Here is a 12,586-nt window from a genome sequence, read left to right on the forward strand (position 1 = left end):
AAGCCTGATCGTTGGTCCTGTACAGCTTCCCATGCTCGCTACCCTATTAAGAGTGACTGCTGCACTTTGATCTAGTTTGCCTTCCTCCTAGATAAGATTTATTAAGCTATTGAATCATAGCCCAAATCCTGTAAGTCTTTTCTAACACCTACACTGAGACACTCCATCGTTTCCCTTGATGTGGTGGTAGCTAACCCAAATTGTTAGTTAACAATAATTAACATAATAATGAATGTAACACACCACAAATATGTTTAGGGTGGTCTTTGGCTGGAGAGCATTGGAAGTTAAACTCAAAGAAGATGAGGAACTAAGAGACTGAACTTAACAGATCTTCAGGTCTCCAACATGTGCCAGGGAGGTGTAAACGGGAATGACAGGATATAATATCAACAACTTGGAAAAAATAGGTCCTATACTGTGGACTTCAACAGGGTACATGGGCCAGAACTGAGAGAACAGTGAATTTCTGAACAGCAGGTGTGAGAGTTTGGAAAAGGTAAAACATCTCCTCCAAAGGTGGGAGGCTTCAAATAGAATGCATCCCAGGTGCATCCCAGAAAGCGTCCCAGAAACGCCACAAATAGAAGCCAAAGATGGACAAGAGCTTCTGGGACTGCTGAGATTACTGAGGGTAAGAAGTTGCCAGAAGCAAGTAATGTTAGTTAATTTACTAACGATGGGAGAAACTGTTTGGATTGCGTGGTAACTAGCTTGTGAGTTAGTATGAAGGAGAATGAAAAGATGAAAAGAGACGGAGTGGGGCAAGGGGTGGCGAACAGTGGGAAGAGAAGCATGTAAGAAGCTGTTGCTCAGATAAACAACAGCTGTGATGGTTAATTTTCTGTGTCAATTAGACTGGGTGACAGTGCCCAGATTAAACATTATTTCTGGGTGTGTCTTGGAGGGTATTTCCGGGTAAGATTAGAATTTGAATTGGCGGATTCAACAAAGTAGTACATCCTACCCAACGTGGCTGGGCAGCATCCAATCCACTGAGGGACTGGATAGGACAAAAGTGGAGGAAGGGGGAATTTGTTCCCTTCCTGCCCGCCTGTTCGAGCTTCTCCTGCCCTTGGACTGGGATTTACATCCCAACTTTCCCGAGTCTCCAGTTTGTAGACAGTAGATCATGGGATTTCTCAGCCTCCATAATCATGTAAGCCAATTTCTCAAAATAAATCTCTTTCTATTGGTTCGGTTTCTCTGGAGAACCCCGACTAATACAAAAGCCTTGGTTATTCCTCTCTTTAAATCCTCAGGCTTCTCATCTTTAAATGCATATAATCTCTACCTTGCAGTGATGTGAAGATTAAACATATACAGTAGACTCTCAAAAGATGTTTGTTCAATTATTTACCCACCCATGTTTGTGTTCAACAGGTATTTATGAAGCACAGATCGTGGATCAGGTGCTGTGCTCGATGCAGGTAAAGACACAACTGTGAGACTCACAAGACATAGAATACAAACTTGTGGTTGCCAGGGAAACGGGGCAGGGGTGGGAAGGGACAGACTGGGATTTCAAAATGTAGAATAGATAAACAAGATTGTACTGTGTAGCACAGGGACATACATACAGGATCTTGTGGTGGCTCACACCGAAAGAGAATGTGACAATGAATGTATGTATGTTCATGTATAACTGAAAAATTGTGCTCTACCCTGGAATTTGACACAACATTGTAAAATGACTATAACCCAATAAAAAATGTTTTCAAAAAATGAAAAAAAAAATAACTTTAGCAGTCTCAACTCCAAGTGCATAGCATCTTATCTCCTCATATGTTTACTTTCTGGAATGCCAACTTACAGAAGGCTTGATTATGCAAAATGACTACCTACAGTTACTTGTATTTAATAGTTAACTAAAATTTATCTTTTTAAATTGCTTTTATAAGTCTTGCTCTTACAAATCTTGTTATTTTGTACACAATTTATAATCTTAGTACAGAAAGAAAAATAATTACTTCCTTTAAATAAAAAAAAAAAAACACACAACTGTGAAACAGCTTTGGGTCTGAACCATCTCTGTTTTCCCACTGCCACTGTACTCCTTTACCTAAACTCCTAAATGATTACCATCCTTCCTGTTTTCCTGTCTTTCATCCCTTTACCTGCCCCCAATCATTTCCAACAATCTGATGCCAAAATAAAGTGCCAGCCATAAAGGGTTTCCCCACACACAAAATACAAATCCCTAATACAACATTAAGAACTCTCCGCAGTCTCTCTTCTATCTATCTTTCCAATCTTACTTCACTACTGTCCTACAAAAACACAGGACTCCACTGAAATTAAACATGGCTTCCAAATATGTCATAAGCTTTCTGGCCTCGTATCTTATACCATTTTCTCTGCTTGGAACATCCTCCCCTTGATTGAATGTTCAGATTCTAACCATCTGTTGTGCAAAATAGTTCCCAAGTCCCCCATCTCTAAATAAATTCTTCCTCCCTAAACCATAACACTTCATCTATGTTTCTCTTTTACAGACATGTTGGTATATGTCTCAATTTCTTTCTTGAACATAAGTTCCCTTTTTAATTAAAATTGTTATTTTGAGATAATTGTAGATGCACGTGCAGTTGTAGAAAATAATAAAAATGATCCCATTGATCTCTTCCATAGTTTTCCCAGCTGTGGTACCTTGCAAAACTATGGTACAGTATCACAAGAACGATACTGACATCGATATCGTCAAGATATAGAACATTTCCATCATTGCAAGGATCCCTCATGTTGCCCCTTTATAGCCACACTTCCTTCCTTCCTGTCCTCACCCACTCCTTAACCCCTAGAAACCACTAATCTGTTCTCTGTTTCTAATTTTGTCTGTTCAGGAATGTGACATAAATGGAATCATACAGTATGTAACTTTTTGTGATTGAATTTTGATTCAGCATAATTCTCTGGATATTCATCCAAGTTGTTGAATGTATCAAGAGTTTATTCATTTTATTGCTGAATAATATTCCCGTGGTATGAATGTACCCATACCATGGTTTAATCATTTACTCACTGAAGAATGCCTGCATTCTTTCAGGCTTCGGGCTAATATGTATTAAGCTGCTATAAACATTCAGGTACAGGTTCTTATATGAACATCAGTCATCTTTTCTCTGGGATAAATGCCCAGGAGTGCAATTTCTGGGTCATAAAATAGTTACATGGTTGGCTTTTTAAGAAACGGCTAAACTGTCTTCCACAGGAACTATACCATTTTATATTCCCAGCAACATGCATGAGTGATTCAGTGTCTCTGCATCCTCACCAGCATTTGGTGTTATTGCTATTTTTTTTTTAGCCATTCTGATAGGTGTGTAATAGTATCTCACTGTGTTTATAATTTGCATTTCCCTAATAGCCAATTATGTTGAACATATATTTTCATATGTTTATGCGCTCAACTATAAGTTTCTTAAGGAAGTTATAGTTGCAAACCTTAAGGAGCTCAACAAATGTTTTATAATCCATGGAGTGCAGTAAATTGTTGCTGGACCTGTGAATGAAATCTGAGAAAGGGCTTAAGAGGTTCTAGGTGAGAAAATGAACCATAGAGAAGTTGGATAACTTGCCAATATGTCTGCTTAGTGGTGCAATTAATTGATCTTAGTTCTTGTATCTCAAGAACAATGTTCTTCCCTTAAACCACCCATTGCTCTGTGTGTGTATTAAATCCAAAGAATTGTTCAGCTTTCTTGACTCTCAGCACATGCCATGTGGTCCACCATGCACATCTGCTTGCAAGATTCTCCTCCCTTGGCCTTCATGGTACCATAGTCCCCAGGTTTTTCTCTTACATCTCTGGCAACTCTCCTGTTTTTCTCTTTCATAGATGTATGTTCTTCTCCACTGGGGTTTCTTAAGGTGTGGTCCTCAGTCTCCTTCTCTTCCTTTTTCATAATCTGTGACTGCTCTTATTTGTACCATGACTTTGAGTATCTCCTATAGACTGATAACCTACACATCTCCAGCCAGACCTCCCTACCTATATATCTAACTCGCTTCTTGACAGCTCCGTTAGCATGTCTCAAAAGCATCTTAAATCCCGTATGTCCAAAACTTGGCTCATTTTCTCTCCTCAAGCCTAGTTCTCTTCCAGTGCTTCTGAAAGCACTAAATGGAATCACCATCCATGGTGAACTTAGGAAGCAAAGCCATCTAGGATTTTCAGTAGCAAGTAGGAAACACCATGTTTAGATTTCAGAAAGAGCATTCTAGTTTTAGTGAGGAGACCAAATTGCAGAGGTCAGAGACTTCTTCTTTGAGTTTCCTTAGTATAGCATGCCCTAGACAACACAGCACCTGCCCTTGGTTTTCTGTGCACCTAGAGTACTCTTGTACTTGTCGCTGCAGTAATTAACTCAGACGTTGCCTCCAGATCACAACTTATTCGTCAATTACTTGAAAAGAAGCTTTGTTGACCTTTCTAAACAAATCCTCCTATTATTACCCTAATTGTGATTATAGCATCTGTCATTGTTATTTGGGTGGTTATTTGTTTAAAGTTTACTCTCTCAAAAAAATAAATAAATAAATAAGTCCACCTTCCATACAAAGAGACTATGCCCACTTTTGTTCACAGTTTTATCCTCAGTACCTGGCAATGTACCCATAGGTGATTATTCATAGTCGTTGAAAAAACTAACAAAAATTAGTAAATGAGTTCTGCAGGGAAACAAAAGCACACTAAAAGCTCCTAAGTCATACCCTGGTTTCATCCAAACCTCTACAATGAAAATGTAATATTACTTGATGCCTGTAATGATTAACCAGACCTATAGGCAGATTCTTAGTCAAAGAAAGATTCAATATATTTTCATTTATTTAATAGATGTTGGATTGTTCATATGTTCCAGGTATTTCTAAGTGTAATACATGACAAACTAGTATAATTTAAAACTATTTTCAAAATTGAAATTGAAATAAAGAAATTAGCTGAACAAATATTGTCAACTTATCTTCACAATATACCTCAAATTCAACCACTTCTTACTTCCTCCTATGCCACTATTTCAATCCAACCCACTATTTTCTCTTGCCTGGATTTCAAATGAATTAACTGACCATCCTTTTTTCAGTCTTGTTTTCCTGAAAGTCTAGATCCCACTTAGCAGCTAGAGGCATCCTTTTAGAATTCAGATTAGGTTTATATTTTCCTCTTCTCCACTCTCCTATACAGGTCATGTATTGCTGCATAATAGATCATCTAAATCTTAAAGGTATAAAATAACAACCATTTTATTACGCTTATGATTTGTAGGTCAAGAAATTGTTCAAGACACAATGAAGATTGTTCACCTTTGCTCCCCAGTGAGCCTCAGCTAGGGTCACTTGAATGGCTGGAAGTGGCGGGAGCAGGACAGCCAGAGCCATATGTCTGGGGCCTTGGTTCTTCTCAATCTAATGTCTGCTGAGGATGGATTGATCCAGATGACTTCCTCACTCATGTCTGCTGGCTAGGCTGGAATGGATGGAACAGCTGGGGCTGGCTGGACCTTCCTATGTCTCTCCCTCTGCAGAGTTCTCTGCATGATTGGCTTGGACTTCCTCAAAGCATGGTGGTCTGAGTTGTCAGACTCCTTACATGGCAGCTGGCAGATTCCAAGGTGTCTAGGCAGAAGCTTCAAGGCTTCTTATAACCTGTTCTTGTTCCAGAATATCACCTGCTACATTCTATTGGTTAAACAAGTCACTACAGCCATCCCAGATCCAAGGGGAGGGAAATCAGACTCCACCTATCAATGGAGAGATTTAGCAAATAGTTTTTGGCTATTTTTAATTGATCACACTTCTCATATTGCTCAGAGTCCTTCTTCACCAAGGCTGTTTGAGGCCCTGTTCAACCTGCTTCCTGCTCTTTCTCCAATCCCATCACCTAGTAATCTCCTCCTTGTTGTCCTCCTATTTGTTTCTCAAATATACCAGTTAAGTTCCTATTTAGGGCCTCTTCCTTTGCTATTTCCTCTGCCTGATGTTCTCTGCCCCCAAATAATTGAATAGCTCACTGTCTGTGTCATTCAAGTGTCTGTATACATGTCATCTTTAGAGAGGCCATCCTGAACCACTTCTTCCTCTTCATCTTTTCTGCATTATGCTTATCTATCATATTGTACTTACTTTTCTGTATATCTCACTCCCTAAGGTGTAATGTCCAAGAGCAAGAACATTTCCTGGTTTTTAGCCCTATAGCCCCAGAGCCTAGAATAGTGCCTGGACTTACTAGGTGCTCAACAAATACGTTTTTTCATGAAGTAAATGAGTAATCCTTAAAACCATCTGGAAATGCAATTAATACAATCCTGCTTCTTTAGAGAACATACTGAGATATATTTCAGCTATTATATAATTGTTGTAACTGAGACCATTAAGACTTGGGAGTAAAACTGTCTTTCTCAGGGGGCCAACTGGAGCTGGCACAAAATCAGAACTGGTCCTGAACAGACACTTGTCCTGATTCTTTACCTGGTTCGTTTAGGGGATGTTAAATGCAGACTAATTATGACAAATGTAAAAGATGAAAAGTCAGTATGTTTCAGAAGGATTAAATATCCTAAGGCCTGATTATGTACGATATTAACCAAGGAAAAGATTTTGTATGGCAGGAAAATCACTAATGATATGAGCCAGTCTTAAAAAAGGCACAGCTGTAAGAAGCAAGCTGAGTGATTACTACCTTAAAGAGTATTCTTCAGAATATCATTCCAAAATATAACTAGGATGCTGATTTATAGAATGATTTATCATTTTGACTCATCTTATTGGTTAGTATTACTGTCTTTTAAATAACTACTTACATAAACTGGTAATTATTTTGTGCAAGATCTATAGTAAAGAAGTTTGATTCACTTTCATTTATTATTTATTTCTTTTTAAGTATTTTCTATATTACAAAACTACCTCTGAAAGAGTTATTGGACAATAATTATCTGGGTCTTGTATGTAACCCTGTATTAATATTGGGAAGGCAATATTCTGTTTCTACTCAGCTGGAAAAACCTTTCTATCATTAATCTGCATGACACATTTAGTCCACATTGGGACTGACCAGTCAGAAAATTGTTTATATAAATTCTTTGGTCTCTTGCCTGAAGAAAGAGACCAAATTGATTATCTGTGTACTGTATTATATTGCACTGGGGAGAAACGTCTACCAAAAATATATAGGCTATTAAATTCTGGGGTTACCTGCAATTGATGGCTTCTAATGCTGATAATATTAATAGAATAGATATGTCCATGTCATCACCTTATGCTTGGGAGAAAATCTAAAAGCTTTCTACCATAAAGCAGTGTCTTGCAAAATGTAGTCTTTGGATCATCTGCTTCTGAATTAGCTGGAATACTTATTTAAAATGCCCCAACTCAGTTATTCTGAATTGGAATTACCAGGGGTATGAGCCACATATTTGCATTCTGATCACCCCCACCCCAACCAGGCAATTAATTATGTTCTGTGAAAACTACTTTAAATCATATACTTTAAAAACCATGACTACATGCCAATGTAACTGAGATGAAAAGTTATGTTTGAACAAGGAAAGAGGAAAGATGAGCTAAAAAGTCATTAACATCCATCATTTCTTCTTTTCTCAAGAAAACCTTTAAATACGTCCCTGCCCCTAGACCTAAAAAAGACAGAGTGGGAGTCACAGAGGGAGGGAGAGGACAAGAAAGGGTACAATTTATGGATCTCTGATGTCTGCTAAGACAATGCCTCCTGCCAGGTTGCAAATCTACTACAAGGTAGGAAATAGCATATGAAGTGGTGGCCATGAGTCTTCACTTTGTAGTCACAATTTGAGTTCAGATCCTGACTCTGTCACTTACTAGCCTTTTAACGTATTCTTTTGCACTTTCTAAATAATTTTTTCATATAGGAGACAAATTGATACTTTTTCAATGTAAATAGGATGATTCCTGTTTATACAATCTTGATGTTTTCTCATTTCTCTTAAAATAAAAGCCAAATTCTCTGCCGTATATGACAAGACCAACTGAATGATCTGGCCCCTGTTTATTTCTTCAGTCCCATCCAAATCCTTTCTCCCACTATAGCTCGCTATCTCCAACTCAAACTAACCTATTTTTTTGTTCCAAGAAAATGCCAGGCTCTTTCCTGCCTTAGAAACTTTACTATCCAATTTCTTCTGCCTGAAATGCTTTGCCCTGAATCTTTGTGTGGATTTTGCCTGTTTATCCACCTTGTCTCAGCCTAAACATTATCTTCTTAGACAAGTCTTTGCTTACCACATTATGTAAGTAAATACTCCCACCTGAGAAAACACATTTTCTGTAATTGTAGCATAATGTAATATAAAGTGGTCAGCTCCGGAACCAGAGTACCTGCACTTACAACCAAGCTCTAACTAAATGTTACTATTATTACTATCATCATCGTCATCATTGTTACTACGAATGCTTCATAGTATGTCCTCAACTTGTATTTACACATTAGTTATATTTATTTACTTGCTTATCATCTTTTAGTGCGAGCTTCCGTCACTATAATAAGCTGCATAAGAGAACATTTTGGGCTGGGTTTGTTCACCACTCTAAAGCCTGTTCCTGGCTAAAGACCTGACAGAGGCTGTCAAAACAGTTGTTAAAGGAAGGAATGAATGAAAGGAAAGGAGATTTAAGTGGTAGCTTTTGTTGTTGGTATTATTATTATTATTATGGAATAATTATAATAATAATTATTAATATTAGTACTATAATATTCCATGTTATGTTATATTTAATTGAGTTTGAATTTCTAACTACACCTATATGAGTTCCTTAAAGATAGTGCCTTAATTATCTGAGATTCCTGGGATACTGGGCAGCAGCTATCTGTACTGTATTACATTATACTTGGGAGAGACGTCTACCAGAAATATACAGGCTTTTAAATTCTGCGATTACCTGCAATTGATGGCTTCTAATGCTGATAATATTAATAGAGCAGACATGTCCATGTCATCATTCTATGCTTAGGGTAAAATCTAAAAGCTTTCCACCACAAGACAGTGCTTTGCAAAATGTAGTCTTTGGATCATCTGCTTACAAATTAGCTGGAGCACTTATTTTAAATGTCCCAGCTTAATGAAGGGCATTATTATTTACTCAGGGTCCACTATTTGCAAAAATGTGGATGGACCTAAAGGGCATGATGCTTAGTGAAATAGGTCAGACAGAAAGGCAAATACTCTATGTTCATAATCACTTAACATGTGGAATCTAAAATATAAAACAAATTAATGAATATAACAAAACAGAAACAGACTCAGATATAGAGAACAAACTAGTGTTTACCAGTGGGGAGAGGGGAGGGGGAAAAGGCAAGATAGAGGTAGGGGACTAAGAGAAACAAACTACTATGCATAAAATAAATAAGCAATAAGAACATATTATACAGCACAGGGAGATATAGCCATTATTTTGTAATAACTTTAAATGAACTATAACCTATAAAAATACTGAGTCACTATGTTGCACACCTGAAACTGATATAGGATCATAAAAATCTATAAAAATACTGAATCACTATGTTGTACGCCTGAAACTAATATAGTATTGTATATCAACTATACTTCAATAATAAATAAATAAATAGATAATTTAAAGACTCAGTGTCCATTGGGTTGAATTGCTGAAAGAATAATGGAAGTGAGAGGGTTGCAACCAGCAGAAGGCAGGTGTTATCCTTTTATCCACATGTAAAGCATAATCATGTTTTGCTATAAATAAAATCAGACAACTGGGAAAACGAGGCAGTGAAAAGGAGGCTTGCAAAGGACTAGATACCCAGGGCAGGGTATAGCTCAGTGGTAGAGCGCAAGCTTAGCATGCATGAGGTCCTGGGTTCAATCCCCAGTACCTCCATTAAAAAATAAACAAATAAACCTAATTACCTCCCCCTCAAAAACACCTCAGCAAAACAAAGGAAGAGATATCAATAAATTCTTCAGAAGTTTAAATCAGAAAAGGCCCAAGAGCTGATAAGTATGAACAAAAGTTATAGACAAGAATATCATTAGGTCATGTGACAATGCAAATGATGTAATTCTTCATCAAGAGATTTGGCTAATAGTAAGAATATTACAAGGTTTAAAAAAGCAAGAACAGGTTAGTTCTCACTACCAGCTTTCTATTCTTCAATTCCTATATTAAATGTTGGCTGAATCTTGTTCTTTTCACATTCTGAATGCCTCCCTCAACCATTCTCCCTCGTTTCACTGTTACTAACCCAGTCAGGTCCTCCTTCGCTTCCCCCACGCTCTTGTAAAGTACTCTTCTTCTTGCCTCTGGTCTCCCACACTCTTAAATCTGTAGACCTCTCTTCTAACCTATCACATCACATTACCACTGGACCCCACGCATTTGATTGTGGCACTTCCCTGTTCATCATCCTTGGGTCACTGCTCATTACTCATCAAACAAGCGCAAACGGTGTAGCATATTATTAGTTAGAACTTCACTTTCCTCATCTATTCCCTATCACAACGTACTTGCAGCCCACTCACTCTCTGCCCTAACCCTTCTTGTCCTTCTACTATAGTGCTTTATGCTTTTTGTGTGTTGTATTTTTAATTATTATTTTCCTTCTGCCTGGAATTTTTGTCTTCCCAGATTCGGGCTGTCAAAAGCACCTCTGTCCTTCAAGACCTGGCTCAAATGTTACTTTTCATTGTTGCCTTGCCAGAATCCTTCAGGCAGAGTAACTCTTCCCCCTCTTCCATATTTCTACAGTACTTAGTGCCCTCACAGTCTACCACATAGTATAGGTAGCTTTGCATAGATGCCCTGCTTGATTATAAGCTAGGCAGAGACCATGTACTATTTAGCTCGGAATAATGCACAGTACAGAGTAAAGTGCCCTGCACATAGCTATCAATCTATTGATCAACAAATTTTATTAAGCTCTAGTAATTCAGCCCAGTGTAATCATCTGAATAATGCTTTTAGAGCCCACATTCCAAAAGTTATAAAATACTGGGACATATATACCATAACTTCAAAATTGAGATAGGACATTTTTCTCAAGATTCAAAAGATCGTATCATTGAAATAGAAGAGTGTCTTGGGGATGGAGAAAATGAATATGCTTTAACATTTTGTTTCCTTATTTATTCAACAAATTCTTATTGAGTACGTACTATATATGAGGGGCAGGAGATACAAAGGGAAACACAAAGGAAAATAGTCTCTGCCCTCAGAAGTCTGTGGTCTAATGAAGGAAAAGAACATTAACCACTTAAACCAAATAATCCCATATTATAAATATACAAATATGGGATTTCTTGGTTTAATTATGTGATTGTTTGTTTAAACAAAGCCATAAAATATCCTCCCGTTTCTATTTGAACCAAAAGCTCTTCAGTCTGGCTTTCACAACCCTCTGTGACCTCCTCTCAACTCTATCTGGACTCATTCTCCTTCTCATCACCTCAAATTTCCCTCCCACTCAGACGGGTCTCATGACTGCTTCCCACAAAGAATGTGTAGACTCCTTTTATCCACTCACCATCCAAGACCTACATATTTTTTAGGTTGAGTTTGCTCCTATTTGTGCTTGTGTCAGTTTTCTCTGTCTCCATCAACTCCTGTTAACTAGTACCAGAAAAATAAAGCATGAGCTCACGTAACTTCACATGCTACAATCTTATTCACTCATGCATACTCTTATGCTCCCAACATGCTTATTACCTCCCCAAGGGAGGGACTGGATCAGAGACTGCTTTTTGAATAAGTCCTGATTAAATGTTTACAGTCCTCTACTGATAACAGAAGGTAGTTGGGGAGGACTTGAGAACAAATATGGAAATAATTTAGAAGATTTGTGTAAGGAAGGTACATGTTGTTGGAGGTCAAAATGGGAAGAAGCATGAGATTAAAAGTAGAATTAAGAAACCAAAAAAAAAAGTTTTGGTTAAAAACATTTTATAATACAAACCCCATCCATATATTTATAGTTTTTTACTTTGAAATGATTTTAGACTTACATAAAAGTTGCAAGAAAAAAAAAAGTTCAGAGAGTGCCATATACTCTTCACCCAGCTTGCCCTTAGAGATTATGCAAATAGAATTTCTCTTCAAACTTCCATGCACTAATTCTGGCATCCATCTGTGGACCTTGCTCACAACAGTTATGATTGCTTAATGATGACTTCCAATTTTTCTCATTCCTTCTATGCTTATTAATTGGAATTTTTATGTTAAGTAACTTGCCCTTCTCCTCCACTTACTTTCTCATTGTCAAAGAAAAAAGCTACAATGGATAAGGACCATTACTCTTAAAAATTTACAGTCTGCTTTTCCATGAGGCACCAGGATACTGTTTAAGTTTAGACTCTTGGAGATCCTCTGTTATTAAAAGTGGCACCCAGTCATGGTCAGATTGAATGCTCTCAGGTGACAGGACAAGGTCTCATAACTTGCTTTGTGGGTGACAAGTGTGCTGTGGTACTCACAGGGACTTAATCACTGTTTACAGATGATATCTGACAAGTAGGCACTGAGTTTGAAATGCAGATTAAATAGCAGAGAAGTATTTAGAATTAATATGTAACATTTGAGTGACCTTTCTCGGGTGTAATCA

At 37.6% G+C, this 12,586-nt stretch overlaps 1 long non-coding RNA gene across 1 annotated transcript; it reads left to right on the forward strand.

Annotated features, from left to right (window-relative positions):
- The first annotated feature begins 1,049 nt into the window (after positions 1-1,049).
- LOC141577810 (uncharacterized) lies at positions 1,050-9,558 on the forward strand. The gene is made up of 3 exons (XR_012507279.1): positions 1,050-1,159; positions 1,384-1,430; positions 5,267-9,558. It is a non-coding gene; the product is annotated as an uncharacterized LOC141577810 (long non-coding RNA).
- Positions 9,559-12,586: the final 3,028 nt, after the last annotated feature.

This window comes from Camelus bactrianus, chromosome 6 (assembly GCF_048773025.1).
Source record: "Camelus bactrianus isolate YW-2024 breed Bactrian camel chromosome 6, ASM4877302v1, whole genome shotgun sequence".
In the NCBI taxonomy this organism is placed as follows: Eukaryota; Metazoa; Chordata; class Mammalia; order Artiodactyla; family Camelidae; genus Camelus; species Camelus bactrianus.